The sequence below is a fragment of the Bufo bufo genome, chromosome 5 (genome assembly GCF_905171765.1).
Source record: "Bufo bufo chromosome 5, aBufBuf1.1, whole genome shotgun sequence".
Lineage (NCBI taxonomy): Eukaryota > Metazoa > Chordata > Amphibia > Anura > Bufonidae > Bufo > Bufo bufo.
In genome coordinates, this window is record NC_053393.1 from 117,773,870 (window position 1) to 117,798,886 (window position 25,017).

At 45.9% G+C, this 25,017-nt stretch overlaps 2 protein-coding genes across 3 annotated transcripts in view; one reads left to right on the top strand and one right to left on the bottom strand.

Moving 5' to 3' along the window:
• The window catches only part of MTFR1 (mitochondrial fission regulator 1), a 57,451-nt gene extending 55,257 nt beyond the window's left edge, over positions 1-2,194 (bottom strand). For both annotated transcript variants that reach the window (XM_040431796.1, XM_040431797.1), the window contains exon 1: positions 2,048-2,194. The gene's annotated coding sequence lies outside the window, so the exon portion shown is untranslated. The remainder of the gene's footprint in view (positions 1-2,047) is intronic.
• A 19,551-nt stretch (positions 2,195-21,745) lies between these two features.
• The window catches only part of ARMC1 (armadillo repeat containing 1), a 48,747-nt gene continuing 45,475 nt past the window's right edge, over positions 21,746-25,017 (top strand). Inside the window, exon 1 of the mRNA XM_040432817.1 lies at positions 21,746-21,835. The gene's annotated coding sequence lies outside the window, so the exon portion shown is untranslated. The remainder of the gene's footprint in view (positions 21,836-25,017) is intronic.

Sequence of the window (25,017 nt, forward strand, 5' to 3'; positions counted from 1 at the left end):
ACAAAAAAACCTCCTATTCTTCTCCATTTTCCGGACAAGAATAGGCATGTGTAAAACAAAACGCAGAAGAGGAAAATGCGGATCCACGTGGCCGGTAAACGAATATCGTCTTGTGCCTGGGGCCTAAAGGAGGGGGCCGACAAGGGTTAATGTACTCCAGGCTGCGCGGCCATCTCTCAGCCAATCAGAAGTGGATCCTTCCTTTAGGCTGCTTTCACATTAGCAGGGTCCGGCAGGCGGTTCTGGCCTCCGTACTAACGCTAGCCCACGCGTGCCGCCAGAAGTCCGCTCCGGCCCAATCCACTGCCGAAAGAGCCTGCCAGACCCTGGTAGCGCTAATGTGAAAGTAGCCTTATTATACGCCCTTTTCTTTTTGAATCTGCTTCTGGCTCCAAAAAACGCGTGGGTGATTTCGGCCTCATTCAGATTGATAAATGCCGTCTCGCGGCTGGGACTGGAGCACACCGTAGCATTTTTCTTCAGCAGGCGTTCTTTTGTGAATCCGCGTGGCCGTTGCGCACATGTCCTATTCGTGTCCATATTGTGGAAGAGAATAGCCCTTTCTATTGGATTGAGAGAAAGGAGGAACGCACATGGAAGCCATCAGTATTCTGACAACCGAAGTACGGACATGTGCGGATAGCACACTGCTCATTTCTCAGGCACGGCATTACACCGATTTAGGCTACTTTCACACTCGCGTTTGGTGCGGATCCGTCAGGGATCTGCACAGACGGATCCGTTCAGAGAATACAAACGTCTTCGTCCGTTCAGAACGGATCCGTTTGTATTATCTTTAACATAGCCAAGACGGATCCGTCATGAACACCATTGAAAGTCAATGGAGGGCGGATCCGTTTTCTATTGTGTCATAGAAAACGTTTGGCTCAGTTTCGTCAGACGGACACCAAAACGGTGCAAGCAGCATTATGGTGTCCGCCTCCAGAGCGGAATGGAGACAGAACGGAGGCAAACTGATGGATTCTGAGCGGATCCTTTCCCATTCAGAATGCATTAGGGCAAAACTGATCCGTTAAAAGGCATTCCGTTTGCTTTCCGTCCTAATAGAAGTCTATGGGAAAGCATATTGGTTTTGATTCCCATAGACTTCTATTAGGACGGAGAGCAAACAGAATGCCTTTTAAAGGCTTCCGATTTGCATTCCGTCATAATACAAGTCTATGGGCAGAAGAACGGATCCGTCCTTCCGTCTTATAGATTCCGTTATAACGGGAAGCCATAACGCTAGGTGTGAACCCGCCCTTAGATGCATTTTATTCCCGCATGGATTTTCATGCAGAAAAGGTGCAGTGCAATACAGTACAAGCAAAGTCGGGTCCCGTCTGCGGGGCTCATGCACATGACCCTATGTATTTTACAGTCCGCAAAACGGACAAGAATAGGACATGTTCTATCTTTTTTGGCGTAACTGCCATGCAGAAATACAGAAAAGGAACGCGCACAAAGGCAGTTCCATTATTTATTTATTTTTTGTGAACTCCTGAAGTGAATGGGTCCGCAAAAAAACACCAAAAAACGGACCGAAACTGGAAAGAGAACACGCTTGTGTGTGCATGAGCCCTTAGGCAGAAACCTAGGGTAATGTCTGTGATCGGCGTTAACGACGATCACAGACATTTAACCCCTCAGATGCAAAAACAAAAGCGATGATAAATAGTGCAGATTTCTGTGCAGTTTTGATGGTGTTTTCGTCACTTATAATGGGAGAAATCCTGGAGCGGGGATCGGACAGATCACAATCCAACCTGTCCTATCCCTTGTTCACACCAGCGGAGATTTGGGGGCATCCACTAGACCCATAAAAGAACCAAACAGCTGTCTAATAGACCAGACATGAGGAGCTGCTCCTGCTGTAGAACTACAAGTGCCAGCACTCCCAAAGTTTCCAGTAGATTAGTCCCCCGCAGTGCGCACACGGGCCCAGGTGGGGGCGCAGCAGCTCCGGGGAGTCTGACCTTGACTCCAGCTGGGACGGAGCTGCCGCCGCCATAGGCACCGCGGTGACACCGCTAACAGCCACACGTACCTGCCGCCAGCTTCGGTTGCGCAGTGATGTCTCGGCCAGGTCACGTGTCTTCTCCCCGGTGACAGCGCACGCAGAACGGATCGTCCCCCGCGTCAGCTTCAGCGGCGGCAACTTGGACGTCCACGCTGCGACACCCGGCACAGTGAGTGGGCGGGGCCAGGGAGTCACGTCACCTGCGCGAAGCCTGCGGAGGACATGTTGAGATCTGGCAAAGGAGCCCATAGTACTAAACGGATTCCGTAAATGATTGCGATTCTTATCTTAGATGTATTTCATTTAAAAATGGGTTTTGTTTGTGTTACTTTTAAAGCTTTTATTTTTTGTTCCATAGAGAAAAATGTATCAAAACTGGTGTAAAGAAAAACTTGTTTGGTTGCCCATAGCAACCAATCAGATTCCACTTTTCATTTTCCAAAGGAGCGCTGAAAAATGAAAGTTGGAATCTGTCATTACTTCACATTCCCCATATGGCTACTTCATGTTTGGATCATTTTGTGAATGCCATTTTATTTATTTTTTGGGGGGGGGGGGGGACGTCTTGAAATGTTTTTAGAAAATTCAGGTCCGAAGTCACTTTGTGAGGCTTACATAATAGAAACCACCCAAAAATGACCCCATTCTAGAAACTACACCCCTCAAGGTATTCAAAACTCATTTTACAAACTTGCTTAACCCTTTAGGTGTGCCACAAGAATTAATGGAAAATGGAGATGACATTTCAGAATTTCACTTTTTGGGCAGATTTTCAATTTTAATCAATTTTTTTCCACTAACAAAGCAAGGGTTAACAGCCAAAAAAAACTCAATGTTTATTGCCCTGATTCTGTAGTTTACAGAAACACCCCTATGTGGTCATAAACTGCTGTACGGGCACACGGCAGGGCGCAGAAGGAAAGGAACGCCATACGGTTTTGGAAGGCAGATTTTGCTGGACTGGTTTTTTGACCCCATATTCCATTTGAAGCCCCCTTGATGCACCCCAAGAGTAGAAACTCCAAAAAAGTGACCCCATTTTGGAAACTATGGCATAAGGTAGCAGTTTTGTTGGTACTATTTTAGGGTACATATGATTTTTGGTTGCTCTATATATCACTTTTTGTGAGGCAAGGTAACCAAAAATAGCTGTTTTGGCACCGTTTTTATTTTTTGTTATTTACAACATTCATCTGACAGGTTAGATCATGAGCTATTTTTATAGAGCAGGTTGTTACGGACGCAACAATACCAAATATTTTTGGTTGTTTGTTTCAGTTTTACATAACAAAGCATTTTTGAAAAAAAAGGTTTTTTAGTGTCTCCACATTCTGAAAGCCGTAGTTTTTTTTTATTTTTTGGGCGACTGTCTTGTGTAGAGGCTCATTTTTTTGGGGATGAGATGACGGTTTGATTGGTACTTTTATATTTTTTGCTCGCTTGCTATTACACTTTTTGTAATGTAAGGTGACAAAAAATGGCTTTTTTGACACTGTGTTTTTTGTTTTTTTATGGTATTCACCTTAGGGGTTAGGTCATGTGATATTTTTATAGAGCCCGTTATTACGGACACAGCGATACCTAATATATCTACTTATTTTTTATTTATGTAAGTTTTACACAATGTCTCTGCCCTTCTCTTCCCTTGCGTCCTCCTTCTCTCCCAGCAAGATTCCGCGCCTGCGCTCTCCCTCGCTGGGCCGGGGCATGCTCACTGCGATGCCCATTGTGGGCACGGCATCACTGTAGCTACTGCGCATGCGCCGGCCAATGGCTCGAAACCAGCGGCAAGGAGGCGGACCAGAGGCGCAGTAGCTACAGTGATGCCGTGCCCACAATGGACACCTCATTGCGCATGACCCGGCCCAGCGAGGGAGAGCACAGGCGCTGGATCTCGCTGGGAGAGAAGGAGGACGCAAGGGAAGAGAAGGGCGGGCAGAGGCTGGGGCGAGAATATGACCAAAAGAGGCAGAGCAGCCTGGGCTCCAACGAAGTGAACGCTGCCCCTGGGCACTTGCGAGCCCTCATTTACATACTAATAAAAGTCAGTTTTTGCCTCGGGTGAACTTCACAAGAACACAACAAAGGTACCATTTGAATCATCTACGGTTTGCTGCGTTTCTGGGTTATTCGGGTCTCTAAAGACCCGATAACCCGGAACAGAATGGTGATCGGTGGTGTGATATTACACCACCAATCATCATCCTGCGAACCTAAGAGGTGATGTGACATCACCTCTCAGGATCGGCTCTGATTGGTAGGTGGGTAGGCAGCAGGAGGTTCAAATTAGAGCAGCGCTCCTCTCCTCCTCCTTTTGTGTCCGGGGAGCAGAGGAGAGAGGAGCACTGCCGCTGCACGTTGTCGGATCTCAGCACCCCCATCTGTCCAGGCATCACCCCATCTGTGCCCAGCACCCGATCTGTGCCCCAGCACCACCTATCTGTTCAATCAGGTACTTAGGAAAAGGCTAGGGAAAGGTTGAGTTAGGCAGGGATATAAAAGGAAAGTTAGTGGAAGTAAAAAAAAAAAAAGGCTTGTGATTGCATCACCCTAAATAGGGTGTCTGGGGTCCACAGCACAGCTGTGTGACCCTAGACCCCCAGGGGTGCTGCAGCTTGCGTCCGGCCACTGTTAGTGCATCGCACACCCCACCGCTGATCAACTTCGGACGGTTGATCAGCTGTTTTGAATTTTATTTTTATTTATTTTTTCACATTTTTTGCCCTTTTGTTAGTTAGTCTTTTTTTTTTTTTGTCTGTTAAGTTTAGGGTGAGTTTGCAAACACCCGTGCCCCCACACACACGCACACCGAATAAAGATTTACACGCACGCACACAAACACGCAGACACACACTCCCCTATGGCCTGCCGGATGTTCTCGGCCGAGGAGACATACGCCCAGCTTGCCTCCAACTCCGAGAGTCCTAGTGAGGACAAGGATGACCCCACTTTCCTGTTGTCATCCGCGTCCTCCTCATCATCTAGCGATGATGATGAGCCCCCAAGGTGGCGGAGACGTCGCCAGGCGGAGCAAGGGGACCGCCATGCTAGGGACCCTGTGACCCACCCTAGTACGAGCAGCTCTGGGGCTCGTACTAGTTTTCCGGCCCACCAGATATGTCCATCTGGTGTACCCCAGAGCGCTTTGAGCCCGTGATTCCTGATTTTGTAGGCCAACCAGGAATCCAGATTTCCACAGTGGGCTTCACTGAATACGACTACTTTAGTCTTTTTTTAGTGACCACTTTGTAAATCAAATGGTGGAGCAAACAAACCTGTTCGCCCAACAGTTTGTTGCTCAACACCCGGGCTCCTTTTTGGCTAGGCCCGGTGGCTGGACTCCGGTCAGTGCAGTCGAGATGAGGACATTTTGGGGCCTCGTGCTGCACATGGGCCCAGTCAAGAAACCTAGTGTCAGACATTACTGGAGTGGGGACGTCCTCTACCAGACCCCACTTTACAGTACGGCCATGACACGCTCCCGATTTGAGGCAACCCGGAAATGCCTGTATTATTCAGATAATGCAGCATGTCCCCCCCAAGGTGATCCTGCCTATGACCGCCTGTACAAAATCAGGCCGGTCATCGATCACTTTGGGGCCACATTTGTACAGGCCTATGTACCTAGAAGGGAGGTCGCGGTTGATGAGTCTCTCATTGCTTTCAAGGGGAGACTTATTTTCCGCCAGTTTGTTCCCTCAAAGCGGGGGAGGTATGGCGTGAAGCTGTACAAACTTTGTGAGAGTACCTCAGGGTATACTTACAAGTTTTGTGTGTACGAGGGGCGAGATTCCCGTATTCAACCCCCAGAATGTCCCCCCACTCTGGGTGTTAGCAGGAAACTTGTGTGGGACCTTATGCACCCACTGCTAGATAAAAGTTATCATCTGTACGTGGATAACTTTTATACTAGTATTCCCTTGTTCCAGTCCCTCGCCGCCAGATCCACGTCTGCTTGTGGGACCGTGCGGAAAAATCAACGCTGCCTCCCTGCCCACCCCCTTAGGTACCTATCCCCAGGGGTGAGACCTGTGCCCTTACCAGTGGAAACCTGTTGCTGGTCAGATATAAGGACAAGAGGGATGTCCTTGTACTGTCCACAATTCACGGTAACGGCATCACCCCTGTCCCTGTGCGAGGTACCGCGGCAACGGTCCTCAAGCCCGAATGTATCGTCGACTACAATCGGTATATGGGAGGAGTTGATCTCTCTGATCAAGTCCTCAAGCCATATAACGCCATGCACAAAACCCGGGCATGGTACAAAAAAGTTGCGGTCTACTTGGTGCAGGTTGCCTTGTACAACTCTTTTGTTCTGTCCCGGAGCGCTGGCAGCACAGGGACATTCCTCCAGTTCTATGAGGCAGTCCTCAAGGCCCTGATCTTTTCTGACCGGGAAAGAGCAGGCCGGAGTACCTCGGGAACTGGAGGCGCCCGGATCGTCTCTGGCCAACACTTTCCAGGTGTGGTCCCCCATACTGGAAAGAAGGGACGGACCCAAAAAAAGTGCAGAGTGTGTCGCGGGAGGGGGATACGGAAGGACACCACTACTCAGTGTGACACGTGCCCCGATCATCCGGGCCTCTGCATTGACGGTTGCTTCAGGAAGTACCACACTTCCATGGAGTACTAAATTTATATCCCAATTTAGCCACTGATATTCGGATAAAAAGCTGGTTCTCAGACTTGAGACACTAAAACCCCCCCAAAAAATTTTTTCAAATATTATTTTGTAAAACTAAAGACATATTAGGTATTGCCGCGTCCGTAATAATCTGCTCTATAAAAATCCCATCCCAACCCCTCAGATGAACACGGTCAAAAAAATAAAATAAAAACGGTGCAAAAAAAAGTTTTTTTGTCACCTTACATCATAAAAATTGTAATAGCAAGTGATCAAAAAGTCATATGCCCCCCAAAATAGTGCCAATAAAACCATCCTCTCATCCCGCAAAAAATGAGCCCCTACCTAAGATAGGCTACTTTCACACTTGCGGCAGTGTGATCCGGCGGGCAGTTCCGTCGTCAGAACGGCTCCCCGGATCCGCCGATCTGCCGCTGACTGAAAGCATTTGTGAGACGGATCCGGGTGCGGATCCGTCTCACAAATGCATTGCAAGGACGGATCCGTCTCTCCGCTTGTCATGCGGACCGACATTTTTACCGATATGCGCATGCCGGAACGACGGATCCGGCATTCCGGTATTCTGAATGCCGGATCCGGCGCTAATCTCATTCCTTGCATTCAGACAAGTCTTCAGTTTTTTTCGCCGGAGAGAAAACTGTAGCATGCTGCGGTTTTCTCTTTTGCCTGATCAGTCAAAACGACTGAACTGAAGACATCCTGATGCAAACTGAACGGATTACTCTCCATTCAGAATGCATGGGGATAAAACTGATCAGTTCTTTTCCGGTATAGAGCCCCTGTGACGGAACTCTATGCCGGAAAAGAACAACGCAAGTGTGAAAGTAGCCATAATTGGCTAAAAACGAAATAAAAAATTACTCTTAGGGCTCTTTCACACCTGCGTTGTTGTGTTCCGGCATAGAGTTCCGTCGTCGGGGCTCTATGCCGGAAGAATCCTGATCAGGATTATCCTAATGCATTCTGAATGGAGAGAAATCCGTTCAGGATGCATCAGGATGTCTTCAGTTCCGGAACGGAACGTTTTTTGGCCGGAGAAAATACCGCAGCATGCTGCGCTTTTTGCTCCGGCCAAAAATCCGGAACACTTGCCGCAAGGCCGGATCCGGAATTAATGCCCATTGAAAGGCATTGATCCGGATCCGGCCTTAAGCTAAACGTCGTTTCGGCGCATTGCCGCATCCGACATTTAGCTTTTTCAGAGTGGTTACCATGGCTGCCGGGACGCTAAAGTCCTGGCAGCCATGGTAAAGTGTAGTGGGGAGCGGGGAGCAGTGTACTTACCGTCCGTGCGGCTCCCCGGGCGCTCCAGAGTGACGTCAGGGCGCCCCAAGCTCATGGATCATGTGATCACATGGATCACGTCATCCATGCGCATGGGGCGCTCTGACGTCATTCTGGAGCGCCCGGGGAGCCGCGCGGACTGTAAGTATACCGCTCCCCCGCTCCCCACTACTACTATGGCAACCAGGACTTTAATAGCGTCCTGGGTGCCATAGTAACACTGAACGCATTTGGAAGACGGTTCCGTCTTCAAATGCTTTCAGTACACTTGCGTTTTTCCGGATCCGGAGTGTAATTCCGGCAAGTGGAGTACACGCCGGATCCGGACAACGCAAGTGTGAAAGAGGCCTAAGACTATGGAGATACTAAAAAAAAAAAAGTGCCAAAAAAGCAATTTTTGGCCAAATTTTCAATTTTGATCCGTTTTTTTACAATAACAAAGTAAGGGTTAACAGCCAAACAAAACTTTATATTTATTACCCTCATACCGCATGTTTACAGAAACACCCCATATGTGGCCGTAAACTGCTGTATGACCAAACAGCAGGGCACAGAAGGAAAGGAACTCTGTATGGTTTCTGGAAGGCAGATTTTGATGGCCTTTTTTTTTTGGCACCAAGTCCCATTTGAAGCCCCCCTGATGCACCCCTAGAGTAAAAAAACTCCATAACAGCGACCACATCTAAGAAACTACACCCCTCAAGGTATCCAAAACTGATTTTACAAACGTCGTTAACGCTTTAGGTGTTCCACAAGAGTTATTGGCAAATGGAGATGAAATTTCAAAATTTCTACACTGCGTGCAGAATTATTAGGCAAATGAGTATTTTGACCACATCATCCTCTTTATGCATGTTGTCTTACTCCAAGCTGTATAGGCTCGAAAGCCTACTACCAATTAAGCATATTAGGTGATGTGCATCTCTGTAATGAGAAGGGGTGTGGTCTAATGACATCAACACCCTATATTAGGTGTGCATAATTATTAGGCAACTTTCTTTCCTTTGGCAAAATGGGTCAAAAGAAAGACTTGACAGGCTCAGAAAAGTCAAAAATAGTGAGATATCTTGCAGAGGGATGCAGCACTCTTAAAATTGCAAAGCTTCTGAAGCGTGATCATCGAACAATCAAGCGTTTCATTCAAAATAGTCAACAGGGTCGCAAGAAGCGTGTGGAAAAACCAAGGCGCAAAATAACTGCCCATGAACTGAGAAAAGTCAAGCGTGCAGCTGCCAAGATGCCACTTGCCACCAGTTTGGCCATATTTCAGAGCTGCAACATCACTGGAGTGCCCAAAAGCACAAGGTGTGCAATACTCAGAGACATGGCCAAGGTAAGAAAGGCTGAAAGACGACCACCACTGAACAAGACACACAAGCTGAAACGTCAAGACTGGGCCAAGAAATATCTCAAGACTGATTTTTCTAAGGTTTTATGGACTGATGAAATGAGAGTGAGTCTTGATGGGCCAGATGGATGGGCCCGTGGCTGGATTGGTAAAGGGCAGAGAGCTCCAGTCCGACTCAGACGCCAGCAAGGTGGAGGTGGAGTACTGGTTTGGGCTGGTATCATCAAAGATGAGCTTGTGGGGCCTTTTCGGGTTGAGGATGGAGTCAAGCTCAACTCCCAGTCCTACTGCTAGTTTCTGGAAGACACCTTCTTCAAGCAGTGGTACAGGAAGAAGTCTGAGAACCTGTGGTCCATCATCAAATGTGAGATTTACAAGGAGGGAAAACAGTACACCTCTCTGAACAGTGTCTGGGAGGCTGTGGTTGCTGCTGCACGCAATGTTGATGGTGAACAGATCAAAACACTGACAGAATCCATGGATGGCAGGCTTTTGAGTGTCCTTGCAAAGAAAGGTGGCTATATTGGTCACTGATTTGTTTTTGTTTTGTTTTTGAATGTCAGAAATGTATATTTGTGAATGTTGAGATGTTATATTGGTTTCACTGGTAAAAATAAATAATTGAAATGGGTATATATTTGTTTTTTGTTAAGTTGCCTAATAATTATGCACAGTAATAGTCACCTGCACACACAGATATCCCCCTAAAATAGCTAAAACTAAAAACAAACTAAAAACTACTTCCAAAAATATTCAGCTTTGATATTAATGAGTTTTTTGGGTTCATTGAGAACATGGTTGTTGTTCAATAATAAAATTAATCCTCAAAAATACAACTTGCCTAATAATTCTGCACTCCCTGTATTTCTGGTAACCTTGCCTCACAAAAATGTAATATAGATAAACCTAAAATCATATGTAACCTAAAAATAGTCACAACAAAACTGCCACCTTATCCCATAGTTTCCAAAATGGGGTCACTTTTATGGAGTTTCTACTCTAGGGGTGCATCAGGGGGGCTTCAAATGGGACATGGTGTAAATAAACCAGTCCAGCAAAATCTACCTTCCAAAAACCACACGGCGCACCTTTTGCTCTACGCCCTACCGTGTGCCCGTACAGTAGTTTACGGCCACATATGGGGTGTTCCTGCAAACTACAGAATCGGGGCAATAAATATAGCATTTTGTTTGGCTTTTAACCCTTGCTTTGTTACTGGAAAAAATTGATTAAAATAGAAAATTTGCCAAAATATTGAAATTCTCAAATTTCATCCCTATTTGCCAATAACTCTTGTGCAACACCTAAAGGGTTAACAAAGTTTGTAAAATCAGTTTTGAATAACTTGAGGGGTGTAGTTTCCTAGATGGGGGTCACTTTTATGGAGTTTCTACTCTAGGGGTGCATCAGGGGGGCTTCAAATGGGACATGGTGTAAATAAACCAGTCCAGCAAAATCTGCCTTCCAAAAACCATACGGCGCACCTTTCCCTCTACGCCCTACTGTGTGCCCGTACTGTAGTTTACGGCCACATATGGGGTGTTTCTGCAAACTACAGAATCGGGGCAATAAATATAGCATTTTGTTTGGCTGTTAACCCTTGATTTGTTACTGGAAAAAATGGATTAAAATGGAAAATTTTCCAAAAAATTGAAATTCTTAAATTTCATTCCTATTTGCCAATAACTCTTGTGCAACACCTAAAGGGTTAATGACGTTTGTAAAATCAGTTTAGAATACCTTGAGGGGTGTAGTTTATAGAATGGGGTCATTTTTGGGTGGTTTATATTATGTAAGCCTCACAAAGTGACTTCAGACCTGAACTGGTCCCTAAAAATTGGGTTTTTGAAAATTTCTTAAAAATTTCAAGATTTTCTTCTAAACTTCTAAGGGCTCTTTCACACTTGCGTTCTTTTCTTCCGGCATAGAGTTCCGTCGTCGGGGCTCTATGCCGGAAGAATCCTGATCAGTTTTATCCTAATGCATTCTGAATGGAGAGAAATCCGTTCAGGATGCATCAGGATGTCTTCAGTTCCGGACCGGAACGTTTTTTGGCCGGAGAAAATACTGCAGCATGCTGCGCTTTTTGCTCCGGCCCATTGAAAGTCATTAATCCGGATCCGGCCTTAAGCTAAACGTCGTTTCGGCGCATTGCCGGATCCGACGTTTAGCTTTTTCTGAATGGTTACCATGGCTGCCAAGACGCTAAAGTCCTGGCAGCCATGGTAAAGTGTAGTGGGGAGCGGGGGAGTAGTATACTTACAGTCTGTGCGGCTCCCCGGGCGCTCCAGAGTGACGTCAGGGCGCCCCACGCGCATGGATGACGTGATCGCATGGACACGTCATCCATGCGCATGGGGCGCTCTGACGTCATTCTGGAGCGCCCCGGGAGCCGCACGGACTGTAAGTATACCGCTCCCCCGCTCCCCGCTCCTACTATGGCAACCAGGACTTTAATAGCGTCCTGGCTGCCATAGTAACACTGAACGCATTTTGAAGACGTATCCGTCTTCAAATACTTTCAGTTCACTTGCGTTTTCCCGGATCCGGCGTGTAATTCCGGCAAATGGAGTACACGCCGGATCCGGACAACGCAAGTGTGAAAGAGCCCTAAGCCTTGTAACGTCCCCAAAAACTAAAATGTCATTCCCAAAATGATCCAAACATGAAGTAGACATATGGGGTATGTAAAGTAATAGCTATTTTTGTAGGTATTACTATGTATTATAGAAGTAGAGAAATTGAAACTTGGAAATTTGCAATTTTATCAATTTTTTTGGTAAATTTGGTATTTTTTTATAAATAAAAATGATTTTTTTTTTACTTCATTTTACCACTGTCATGAAGTACAATATGTGACGAAAAAACAATCTCAGAATGGCCTGGATAAGTCAAAGCGTTTTAAAGTTATCACCACTTAAAGTGACACTGGTCAGATTTGAAAAAAATGGCCTGGTCCTTAAGGTGAAATAAGGCTGTGTCCTTAAGGAGTTAAAGATGTAGAACTGAATACGAATTCATTCACCAGAGTCTCACGTGACTTCGGGTGAAACAAAGTACAGCATTAAAACGACTTGTTTGAACAAATCAACTTTGGATCTATGATCCGAAGCTCGATTCGCTCAGCACTACTTCCCTCCTAGATATTCCACGATCAACAGTGAAAGGTATTATCGCAGAGTGGAAGCAATTAGGAACTACAGCAACTTGGCCACAAAGTGGCAGACCACGTAATATTACAGAGCGGGGTCACTGAGTGCTGACACTTTGCCCGAATCCCCTGAGGACACCAGTTTATCTGGTGAAACATGTTGGGGGGCAGTGTTTGGACAGTTTTTAACCCTTTCACGACTGCAATCTGTATATATACGTGATAGCTGCACATACCCCGTGCAGCTACCACGTATATACACGTTCTGGCAGCTCTTTAATCCAAGCGCTGCAAAGCTTCTGCCCCTGTCATGCTGCTGTCACGGACAGCATACAGTGCAGTAATTCGGGCAAGGGACCAATCAGAGTGGCTCCTTGCCGGCAATCGATCCGATTGGTTAGTCTATGCAGACTAACCAATCGGATCGCGGCAGTGTTAAAATGCCGGTTTCAAATCGGTAATGTGTCCCGAAGCCCCCGATCTGTGCCCCCTCCTTGTTCATGTCCTGCCCCCGATGCGGTCCTGCCCCGATCTGTGCCCCCTCCTTGTTCTTGTCCTGCCCCCGATGCGGTCCTGCCCCGATCTGTGCCCCCTCCTTGTTCTTGTCCTGCCCCCGATGCGGTCCGCCCCCTCCTGCACCGATCTGTGCCCCCTTCTTGTCCATCATCTTATCCTGCCCCCCCCCATGCGGTCCACCCCCTCCTGCCGCGATCTGTTATAAGTGAAATGGTGCCCCCTGTCCCCTGCCCCCGATGCGGTCCCCCTTGTGTGTGTGATGGCGGCGGCTCCATTCCTGAGCCGCCGCCATCAGCAGCATGTGTCAGCTCTATGCTGACACTGCTGTAACCCCATAGATGCCGCAGTAGCGGCATCCATGGGGGTAATAGAGGGAGGGGGCCCCCTCTCTCTCAACCATCAGGGCTGCTGCGATCGCAGCGCCCGATGGTTGCCATGGCAAACGGACGCTTTGCAAAGGCGTCCGGTTGCCATGGTATAGGCGTCCAGTGCTGCCACCTACAGGCATCTGATTGTATTATACTTTGCAATACAAGAGCATTGCAAAGTATAGTACAACCATCAGCCCCACTGGATCTTCAAGATCCAAGAGGGAACTGATAAAAAAAATGTGAAAATAATAAAAGTAAAAATAAATAAATAAAAATGTAAAAAATATATTTTCTTTTCCTATAAAAAAAAACAAAAAAACAACAAAAACCACACATATTAGGTGTCACCGCGTCCGTAACGACCATCTCTATAAATATATCACATCATCAACCCCGTCTAATAAACACCATAAAAAATAAAAAATAAAAACGGTGTAAAAAAATAAGCCATTTTTGTCACCTTACATCACAAAAAGTGCAACACCAAGCGATCAAAAAAGGCGAATATACCCCAAAATAGTACCAATCAAACCGTTACCTCAAAAAATGAGCCCATATTTAAGACAATCGCCCAAAAAATAAAAAAGCTATGGCTCTCAGACTATGGAGACACTAAAACATCATTTTTTTTGGTTTCAGAAATGCTATTATTGTGTAAAACTTAAATAAATAAGAAAAAGTATACATATTGGGTATTGCCACATCCGTAACGATCTGCTCTATAAAACTGTCACATGACCTAACCCCTAAGATGAACGCTGTAAAAAAAAAAAAAACTGTTCCAAAACAGCCAATTTTTTGGCCACCTTGTCACATAAAGTGTAATAATGAATGATCAAAAAATCATATGTACCCAAAAATGGTACCAATAAAAACCTCAACTCTTTCTGCAAAAAACGAGCCCCTGCACAAGACGATCGGTAGAAAAATAAAAAACATATGGCGTTCAGAAAACCAATCCAGCAAAATCTGCCTTCCAAAAACCATGCGGCGCTCCTTTCCTTCTGCGCCCTGCCGTGCCCCCTTACATCAGTTTACAACCACATGTGGGGTGTTTCTGTAAACCGCAGAATCAGAGTAATAAATATTGAGTTTTGTTTGGCTGTTAACCCTTAATGTGTTAAAGAAAAAAATGTAATAAAATAGAAAATCTGCTAAAAAAAGTGAAATTTAGAAATTTCATCTCCATTTTCCTTTAATTCTTGTGGAACACCTAAAGGGTTAATAATGTTTGTAAAATTGGTTTTAAATAACTTGAGGGGTGTAGTTTCTACAATGGGGTCATTTATGGGGGTTTCCACTATGTAAGCCCCACAAAGTGACTTCAGACCTGAACTAGTCCTTAAAAAGTGGGTTTTGGAAATTGTCTTAAAAATTTTAAGAATTGCTTCTAAACTTCTAAGCCTTCTAACGTCCTAAAAAAATAAAATAACATTTCCAAAATGATGCCAACATAAAGTAGACATATGGGGAATGTTAAATAATAAATATTTTATGAGGTATCACTTTCTGTTTTAAAAGCAGAGAAATTGAAATTTTGAAAATTGCGAATTTTTCAAATTTTTGGGTAAATTTGGGATTTTTTCATAAATAAAGGTGAAATATTTTGACTCAAATTTATGACTATCATGAAGTACAGTGTGTCACGAGAAAACAATCTCTGAATGACTTGGATAAATAAAGGCGTTCCAAAGTTATTACCACATAAAGTGAGATATGTCAGTTTTGCAAAATTTGGCCTGGTCAGGAAGGGGGCAAAGTGCCCAGATGGGAAGTGGTTAAGGTATTATATATTTCCAGCTATTAACAGGGAGATGGTAGCTGCGCGCTGACTAGCTGCTCCTTAGTAGCTAGTCCTACACTATAGTGTCACTATAAGGGTCCATCCAGACATCCCTAGTGCATTGCGGATCCACAATACACCCGACCGGCACCCCCATAGAACTGCCTTTTCTTGTCCGCAAGATCGGGGATCGGGGGCGCGCTCGGTGAGCGCTGTGTCTGCAGCGATCGTGAAGGCAGGGACACCTGGGAACTGTCCCTGCCTTGTCTTAGGGTTGCCCTGCTGTCACTGACAGCGGGCAACCCGATCAGCAGCTGCACGATTAGCGTGCAGCTGCTGTTTCTGAAAAGACGTTTTAAAACGTGCATTAGGAGATAGACGTCCACCCATAGGACGTTTATATCCTATGGGCGGACGTGAAGTGGTTAAAAATGTATACAAAAGACAAGGAAATATATCAAAACCATGTGACACAACTGATAGTTTTAATTATCTTTATTTTTTTATTTTTTTAACACTTCTAATATGTTTTAATAATTGGCATATGAAACAAATAGGGCACCTATGGGACTTAACCCCTTAAGGACACAGCCTTATTTCACCTTTAGGACCAGGCCATTTTTTGAAAATCTGACCAGTGTCACTTTAAGTGGTGATAACTTTAAAACGCTTTGACTTATCCAGGCCATTCTGAGATTTTTTTTTCGTCACATATTGTACTTCATGACACTGGTAAAATGAAGTCAAAATTATTATTTTTTTTGCATAAAAAAATACCTAATTTACCAAAAATTTGGAAAGATTTGCAAATTTCAAAGTTTCAGTTTCTCTACTTCTGTAATACATAGTAATACCCCCAAAAATTGTGATGACTTTACATTCCCCATATGTCTACTTCATGTTTGAATTATTTTGGGATGATATTTTATCTTTTGGGGATGTTACAAGGCTTAGAAGTTTAGAAGCAAATCTTGAAATTTTTCAGAAATTTACAAAAACCCACTTTTTAGGGACCAGTTCAGGTCTGAAGTCACTTTGCAAGGCTTACATAATAGAAACCACCCAAAAATGACCCTATTCTATAAACAACACCCCTCAAGGTATTCAAAACTGATTTTACAAACTTCGTTAACACTTTAGGTGTTGCACAAGAGTTATTGGCAAATGGGGATGAAATTTGAGAATTTCATTTTTTTGCCTAATTTTCCATTTTAACCCATTTTTTCCACTAACAAAGCAAGGGTTAACAGCCAAACAAGACTGTATCTTTATTGCCCCGACTCCGCCGTTTACAGAAACACCCCATATGTGGCCGTAAACTACTGTACGGGCACACAGTAGGGCGTAGAGTGAAAGGTGCACCGTTTAGTTTTTGGAAGGCAGATTTTGCTGGACTGGTTTATTTACACCATGTCCCATTTGAAGCCCCCCTGATGCACCCCTAGAGTAGAAACTCCAAGATTTAATGGAAAATAGAGATACAATTTCAAAATTTCACTTTTTTGGCAGATTTTCCATTTTAATATTTTTTTTCCAGTTACAAAGCAAGGGTTAACAGCCAAACAAAACTCATTATTTATGGCCCTGATTCTGTAGTTTACAGAAACACCCCATATGTGGTCGTAAACTGCTGTATGGGCAGACGGCATTGCGCAGAAGGAAAGGAATGCCATATGGTTTTTGTGGGCCAGATGTTGCTGGACTGTTTTTTTGACCCCATGTCCCATTTGAAGCACCCCTAGAGTAGAAACTCCAAAAAAGTGACCTCATTTTGGAAACTACGGGATAAGGTGGCAGTTTTTTTGGTACTAGTTTAGGGTACATATGATTTTTGGTTGCTCTATATTACACTTTTTGTGCGGCAAGGTAACAAGAAATAGCTTTTTTGGCACCCTTTTTTTTTTGTTATTTACAACATTCATCTGACAGGTTAGATTATGTGGTAATTTTATAGAGCAGGTTGTCACGGACACGGCGATACCTAATATGTATACAATTTTTTTTATTTATGTAAGTTTTACACAATGATTTCATTTTTAAAACAAAAAAAAAGTTTTAGTGTCTCCATAGTCTAAGAGCCATAGTTTTTCAGTTTTTGGGCGATTATCTTAAGTAGAGTCTCATTTTTTGCGGGATGAGATGACGGTTTGATTGGAACTATTTTGGGGTGCATATGACTTTTTGATCGCTTGCTATTACACTTTTTGTGATGTAAGATGACAAAAAATGTTTTTTTTTACACCGTTTTTATTTTTATTTTTTTTACGGTGGTCATCTGAGGGGTTAGGTCATGTGATATTTTTATAGAGCCGGTCGATACGGACGCGGCGATACCTAATATGTATACCTTTTTTTTGTTTATGTAAGTTTTACACAATGATTTCATTTTTTAAACAAAATTTTTTTTTTTGTGTTTCTATAGTCTAAGAGACATTTTTTTTTTTTTGTTTTTGGGCGATTATCTTGGGTAGTGTATTATTTTTGTGGGATGAGATGACGGTTTGATTGTTACAATTTTGGCGTACATGCGACTTTTTTGATCACTTTTATTACCTTTTTTGGGAAGTAAGGTGGGCAAAATTTCAATTTAATCATAGTTTTTTATTTTTTATTTTTATGGTGTTCACCGTTCGGGTAAAGTAACATGACCGTTTTATAGATCAGGTCGTTACGGACGCGGCGATACCAAACATGTGTAGGGAATTAAATTTTTTTAATTTTTTATCAGTGATAAATGTGTTTTTTGATTTTTACTTTTTTTTTGACCCAGACCCACTTGGTTCTTGAAGATCCAGTGGGTCTGATGTCTGTATAATACAGTACAGTACAATATATAGTGTACTGTACTGTATTTTACTTACACTTTGTCTGAACAGATCTATGCCTTTAGCACAGATCTGTTCAGCACCATGGACAGCAGGATGCCTGAGAAGGCGTCCTGTTGCCATGGGAACCTTCCCCGTCTGCTCAGTAGTGGCCAGAACTGCGCAGACGGGAAGAGTGAGGAGGGGGGCTGTCTGGGGGCTCTCTCCCTCTCCATCGGGGGGCTGCAAAGGCACAGCAGCCTCCCGATGGGAGAGGGAGGGAGCTCCCTCAGCTGTTAACCTTTTCCATACAGCGGTTGCTGACACCCTGGTATACCCACTAGCCACCAACGATTATTCAAGGGGAGGCGGGCGGGGGATCGCGATCCCGCCTGCCGCACCGCCCCCCCTGCACCTCCCACCGGGATAAAATTATTCAGGAGTGCAGGGGGGGGGGGGGTGAAATATATATATTTTAGGAATACTAAAGTTTCTGATCCCCGCGGATCAGAAACTGCAGAAAGCGCAGCAAACCGAAGGTCTGAATTGACCTGCGGTTTGTTGCGATCGCCGACATGGGGGGGTCACGGGACCCCCCCGCGTATTTAGCCGAGGTGCCTGCTCAATGATTTGAGCAGGCACCTTGTTCCGATCACAGCCGGCTGGGCGGCAGTGATCGGAACAACACATGACGTACCGGTACGTCATGTGTCCTTAAGGACTCGGGAAACATGCCGTACCGATACGTCATGTGTCCTTAAGGGGTTAAGGACTGTTTGTAAATAAATTTGGTATAAAAAAACCTGTACATATGCCAAGGGTCTAAGGTTTATTTCACACTAGCGGCAGGGGACCGGCGGTTGAACAGCCTGTCGGATCCATCCTGCCACTATTTCACAGGTGCCCCCGGGCTGCCGCTCCGTCCCCATTGACTATAATGGTGGCGGGGGCAGAGCTCCAGCGGCAGCACGGCAGCGCACGCCGAGAGGCGGCTGGACTAAAAGTACTGCATGCAGTATTTAGTCCGGATGCCTCTAGGCGTGCGCTGCCGTCGGAACTCTGCCCCCGCCCCCATTATAGTCAATGGGGACGGAGCGGCAGTTCGGGGGCACACGTGAACTAGCATCAGGACGGATCCGACAGGCTGTTCACCCGCCGGAGTCCCCTGCTGCTAGTGTGAAAGTACCCTAAAAAGGACTGATATTAGAAATCACTGAGTGCTGAGGCACAAATGGGGTCGTTTACTATGCTGAAATACGCCTGGAGGCATACGGGTTCTGTACGGTATCCTGCAGCACATTTGCCCCCAGATGTTACAGCTGGTCCTGGAGATCCTGGGCACTTGTAGGTTGGTGAAGCTGACGTCCCAGTTGGTCCCAATGCTTGACTGGTGATAAATCTGGTGATCAGGCAGTAGAAGGAAGTGTTGCAGTCTGGTGGAGACAAACCCTTGCTGTGTGTGGTGAGCATTATCCTGCTGAAAAATGCCAGTTGGAAGCCGTGCCATGAGAGGAACACATGTGGCGGTAGGATGTGCTGCACATATCGCTGAGCTGTTAGTGTCCCTCATGTCGCTGCTAGAGGTGACCGACTGTCATAGGCGATGGCTCCCAGATCTTCACACCAGCAGCTGGGGCATTGCGTCGCTCCACAGGAAGGGCAGGAATGAAGCGCTCACCACAAGGCCTCCATAGTCAAACCGGACATTCATCAAATCACAAACAGAACCTGGATTCATCACTAAAGATGATACAGTACCAGTTTGGGGCACTCCAGGTTTCTCGGCAAATGAAAGCAATAGTGTCTGTTTGTTAATGGCGGGACTCCCAATGGGCGCCATGGTACCACATTTTCTTTCTGCTGTGTGTAATGAAAGAACCACCTGTGTCTGGCTGGTGAACAACCAAATGTGGGGTCTTCCGTAACAGTCCTCCCCCATACTGGTGGTCTGTCCAGAGCATGTGTGCCCTCACGTAACCACTGCTCCCAGTATCTCCCAGCTAGGTCAGGCCTAGATGGCAGACAATTAGTCAAAACCACCATCTTGCTTTTCTCAGTCCAGTGATGCAACCCCTCTCAAAGTCTGTCTACTGGGAAAAATGTCTTCAAGCGCATTGTAGAGGCATGTCTAGCAGGCAACGATTTCTACACTACCCTAAAGTGGCAGGGATCTCAAGTCTCCCGGAGGTTCAGGGAGTCTCCCGCTATTGCATGTGAGACAATATATCCCGGAAAGGTTTACTGATAGCAGAGAGATAAGAGAAGTGACAGGACAGAGTTTAGATTACAGGTTGAATTAACCCTTTAGGGTCAAATTGGCTTCTCAGGAGATCTATATGTTAAAGGCATCCCTTCTTCTGTCTCATTCAGTAGCTATAGAACTATTGAGAGAGATGTATTTTTTTTAAATACATTTACACATTTAACCCTCCATTTTAATTATATTATTTACCCCAGTGTTAAATTCACACCCCCTGGATGCTTGTTTTTTTTTCCTACAGTGGGGTAGATAATTACACACAGGGATTTAAAGAATAAACTTCCTGACTCAGACCAAGAGCCGACTCAGCGAGTCAGCAAGTGAATTGAAGCATCCGCGCATGCGCATTGCGCAACCTAAGCTTCGGTTCACTTGCTTCTTGTCAGCTCAGCGAATGAACCGAAGATTCGATTCATGAATCGGTTCATGTGAAAGATCCGAACTTCCCATCTCTAGTTTACTCGCAGTAAACCTTTCCGGCAACCTGTAGCAGTGTCCCCTTCTCGGCGCGTGCGCATAATGCAAGAAGCCGATGCCAGCAGTCCGCAACGGCGCATCAGGCTGAGCCTGTGCGCACGCGCGGGATCTCAAAGCGGGAGGAGGGGGAGGGAGGGAGAGGCGGCACTGAGGAGTAGAAGGCTGCGCTGGGCACGAACGGCGATGCGTGCGGCCGGGCACCATGCATCCACAGACCTCCCCTGCTTGGGCACCTTAATTCAATGATTGACAGGTTAGTAAAACCTGTTTTTCTGCAGAATAAAGCCACAAATAGCTTTTATAAGGCCACCTTAGAAATCAGAATGCTGCCTGGACATGAGCAGATGTTTAGCTCACAGGGCTTATAGGTGGTGACCGAATCCCTTTAATCATATACATAAATATGATAATTTGGGGCAGGGTAATGAGCCCCGTCCTCCACACCATAGAGCAAAGTGTGCAGATACTGCATATGTCTGGAAAATGTCATAAAAAGTTTGTGAAAGAAAACCTCCCTGAAATGAGGTTTTGCAGGTTGGGATGTCTGAAGTGGCCTCTGAGAATCTTTTTATAGAGCAATGGGGGATTATATTTCTGGCTGAAACATAACTGCATGCTGAGTTTTGCAGCGATCCAGCATTTCTAGATGGGTGCATTTTTTTTGTTTTTCTCATTGATTGTATAATGCCTGTACAAGAGGACTGAGCTTATTAGCTAAATACATGTATACCCCTGAGCACATCAGTCCAGGGCTCGGGGTCTCGGCAATTCAGAGAACATGGGAAACTACTTGAGTCAGGACACTGGTGAGGGTCCCAGGGAAGAACATTCATCATTCCTAATCCACGTACGATCCCTTTAAAATAGCACGCCTTTACTCTATTGAAGGTGACAATTAAAGGTCATGTCATTATGTCCTGGTATTCTTCTCGGCTCAGCTTGTACAAGTCAAACCAAACTATCTGTCACCTCCTCCTGACTTTAGCTCTCTATCAGCCCACACTAAACATGGCGGCTAGTGACTGAGATTTTCTACCTGACAGCCAATCACAGACCGCTTTTAGATGGAGGCAGCTGATTGGATGGTTGGCCGGAGATTTGTTAGTAGCCAATTGCAGGTTTGGGTTGCGGGAGGTTGACCCAGGCCGCGGCTGGAGAGGCCCGGACCTGTAATCGGTAAGTGTTTACGGTTTCAAGAGCTGGTGCATGAGGGGAGATGATAAAACTGCAGTGTGGGGTGTCCCGGGTCTCGTACGTCCGGTTACCGGGCTGCCTGCGCCGGTACGACTGCTGACGTCACAGGAACACATTCCTGGACATGGAGAAGTGCAGGAATGGCCACCTGGGCAGGGTCACCGGGTCACCCCAGTGCCAGGTCTGCTCGGGCAATGTCGTGTGCTCCTAGCAGTGCCAGTCACCGGCTGCAGCAGTCCTGTGCCTCCCAGCATGCTGCACATGCCGGATACTAGCCCTGCAGCCAGACTGTGGTCCTAGTGTATTGTGTAGTACTGCTTTATATCAGGCCCCAAGATGCACTGAAGACATATATATATATATATATATATATATATATATATATATATATATATATATATAAAATCAGATGGGGCCTGCGGTATATACTGTGCCACTACCTACAGGGTATACATAGTCATATACTGTACCACCACATCGGCATGGACTGTGCCGCCGCATCCACATAGGCATGGACTGTGCCGCCGCATCCACATGGACATGGACTGTGCCGCCGCATCCACATGGACATGGACTGTGCCGCCGCATCCACATGGACATGGACTGTGCCGCCGCATCCACATGGACATGGACTGTGCCGCCACATCCACATGGACATGGACTGTGCCGCCACATCCACATGGACATGGACTGTGCCGCCACATCCACATGGACATGGACTGTGCCGCCACATCCACATGGACATGGACTGTGCCGCCACATCCAGTCATATACTGTACCACTACGGGGTATACATAGTCATACTGTCCCGCTATATCCACATAGTTATAAACTTTTAGTAGGAAGAATGGCACAACCTAGTGATAAGAATAGATGCCCAAGAATTATTACGAGGGGCATACAGGTAGTTACTAAAACAGACCTGACAGTATTGGTGACAGCTCCTCTTTAAAGGGGTATTTCCATATTTCTGCAATAACTGTTAGTTGTGGACTGGACCACTTTTTATCACTAATCCTGAGGATGGGGGATCCAGAGCCCCCCACCTGTATGAATGGCGTGGTCCAGCATGTGTGCATCCACTTCAGTCACTGTCTGTGGGTCTGACAGAGATAGCTGACCACAGTCCAGAGGAGAGCAGTTGTGCACATGCTCAGTGACTGCTCCATTCAAGCAAGGGTCTTGGAATACCTGTTCTGGAAATTTTGGGGGTGCCAGCAGTCAGACCCTCCACCGATCTAGAAGTTCGGAGATTACCTATTACCGGAATGTGGGCAGGGAGGCTGGTCCCATACACACCAGATCTGCAACTTATGGCCCTCCAAACTACAACTCCCAGTATTTACGCTTCCTCAGTTTTCAGAAGTCCCCTAGAAGTGAGTGGAGCATGGTGGGAGTATCTTTAAAAAAGTAAATTAACTGAAATCCACCACTCCATTTTTGAGCCAAATCCAGGAATGTGTCCCACGGAAGGAGACATGTGAGACCTTCCGATATCTGGCCATGATGGGCTGTGACAGGGGCCACTCTGTCCTCTGCACCAGTATTGACATCCAGTTGAATTACAGCCGGTTCTGCAACGTGCGCCGTAATGTTTACAAACCCGATTCCGATGTACAGGTCCAATTTTTTTTAGTCCTAGAAATTTCAGCAACACCTCTGCCCTGTTCACACACGGAGGATTTCCTACAGTAATTCCGGTCCCATTCAGATTCCTGGATTGGATGGTTCACGTACGTTGTGTGAACATAACCCTGAGATTGGCAGCTGCCTGTGCTGCGCGGTTCTGTCCTGTCTGTTTTGCTCTTACACGACTGCGATCTGTTGAGTTGTGCGACCTGCAGGAGCGTGACTGTGCAAGCGGTGCGATCACCGTCATGGCCCAACCTCCGTCAGAATGTTTTCCAGGTTACCGAGTGGCCCTAGACCAGGGGTCCGTGACTTCAGCTTTTGTGAAACTACAACTCCCAGCCTGCACACTTGCTTGGCTGTTTTCTGAGCTACCACAGAAGTGAATGGAGCATGCTGGGAGTTGTAGTTACACAACAGTCGGAGCTTGCTGAATGCCGACCACTGCCCTAGACTAAAAAGTTTGGAAGAAAACAAGGGGAGGTTGGAGGCCACTGGAAAAAAGTTGCTCACTGGTTTTGTTAAAGGGGTTGTCCAGTTTCATGACACTGAGGACCTGTCCTCAAGATTAGAGGTGAGTGGATCGAATTAGTTCAAAAATCAGCATCCTTGAGCAGCAAGGGGCTGGCCTCCCTGCTCAAGAGACGGGGCCCCCTTGATGGACAGGGTCAGACCTGCGCCGGTGCTCCACGTAGCGCAAGTGCAGAGGCGCTAATACTGCTGAGTAGTGCAGGTGCAGACTGTGCATGCGCCTCTACACTTCCAGGTGTACCCAGATATGAGTGGCGCTTGTACAGTCAGCTGAGTCATTGACAGGGCCAGGCAAGATTTGTATTGATCAAGAAAGAGGGGGAGTTCTCGTGAGCAGTGGGGCCACCCCCCCTCGCTGCTCAAGGAGGCTGATTTTTGAACGCATTTGATTCGTACAAACCCATACAAACTGCTCAGGATAGGTGATAAATATCAGCTCAGTGGGGGTCCGACTCCTGACGCCCCTTCCTTTCAGCTGTTTGAAGAGGCCACAGTGCACGTTTACCGGACAGTTTTTAGATTGCAGCGGAGGTGCAGGGTAATTACGAGTAAAAGGGACGAGTAGTTGTAATTCCCATGCAATGTATATGGCGTGCTGGTAAGCTCTGAAGCACAAGCACAGCGGCCCCTTCACACAGCAGATGGGGGGTGCCTAGAGTCGGATATCATAAGGACATGTCATCAGTATCCTGAAACAGGACCATCCCTTTAATTACCGCATTGCTCACGTGAAGTTTATGAAATCTCATTCACACAGCTTGATTGGAATTGGGCTTTTACTAGTCAGAGGCTTTCTCCAATAGGAATAGGTTAAAGGGTTTTCTAGGACACTGATACTGGTGTCACATCACCCCTTCATTGTTTACAGGCACAGCGCTGTCCATCTCATAGTGGTTGTGCTTGGTATTGCAGCTCATTTGCATCACTCTGATTGTCAGCCAGTATAATATATGTGCACAATGCATTTTATATATAATAGGATCAATCATTCAGTAGCGCTACAA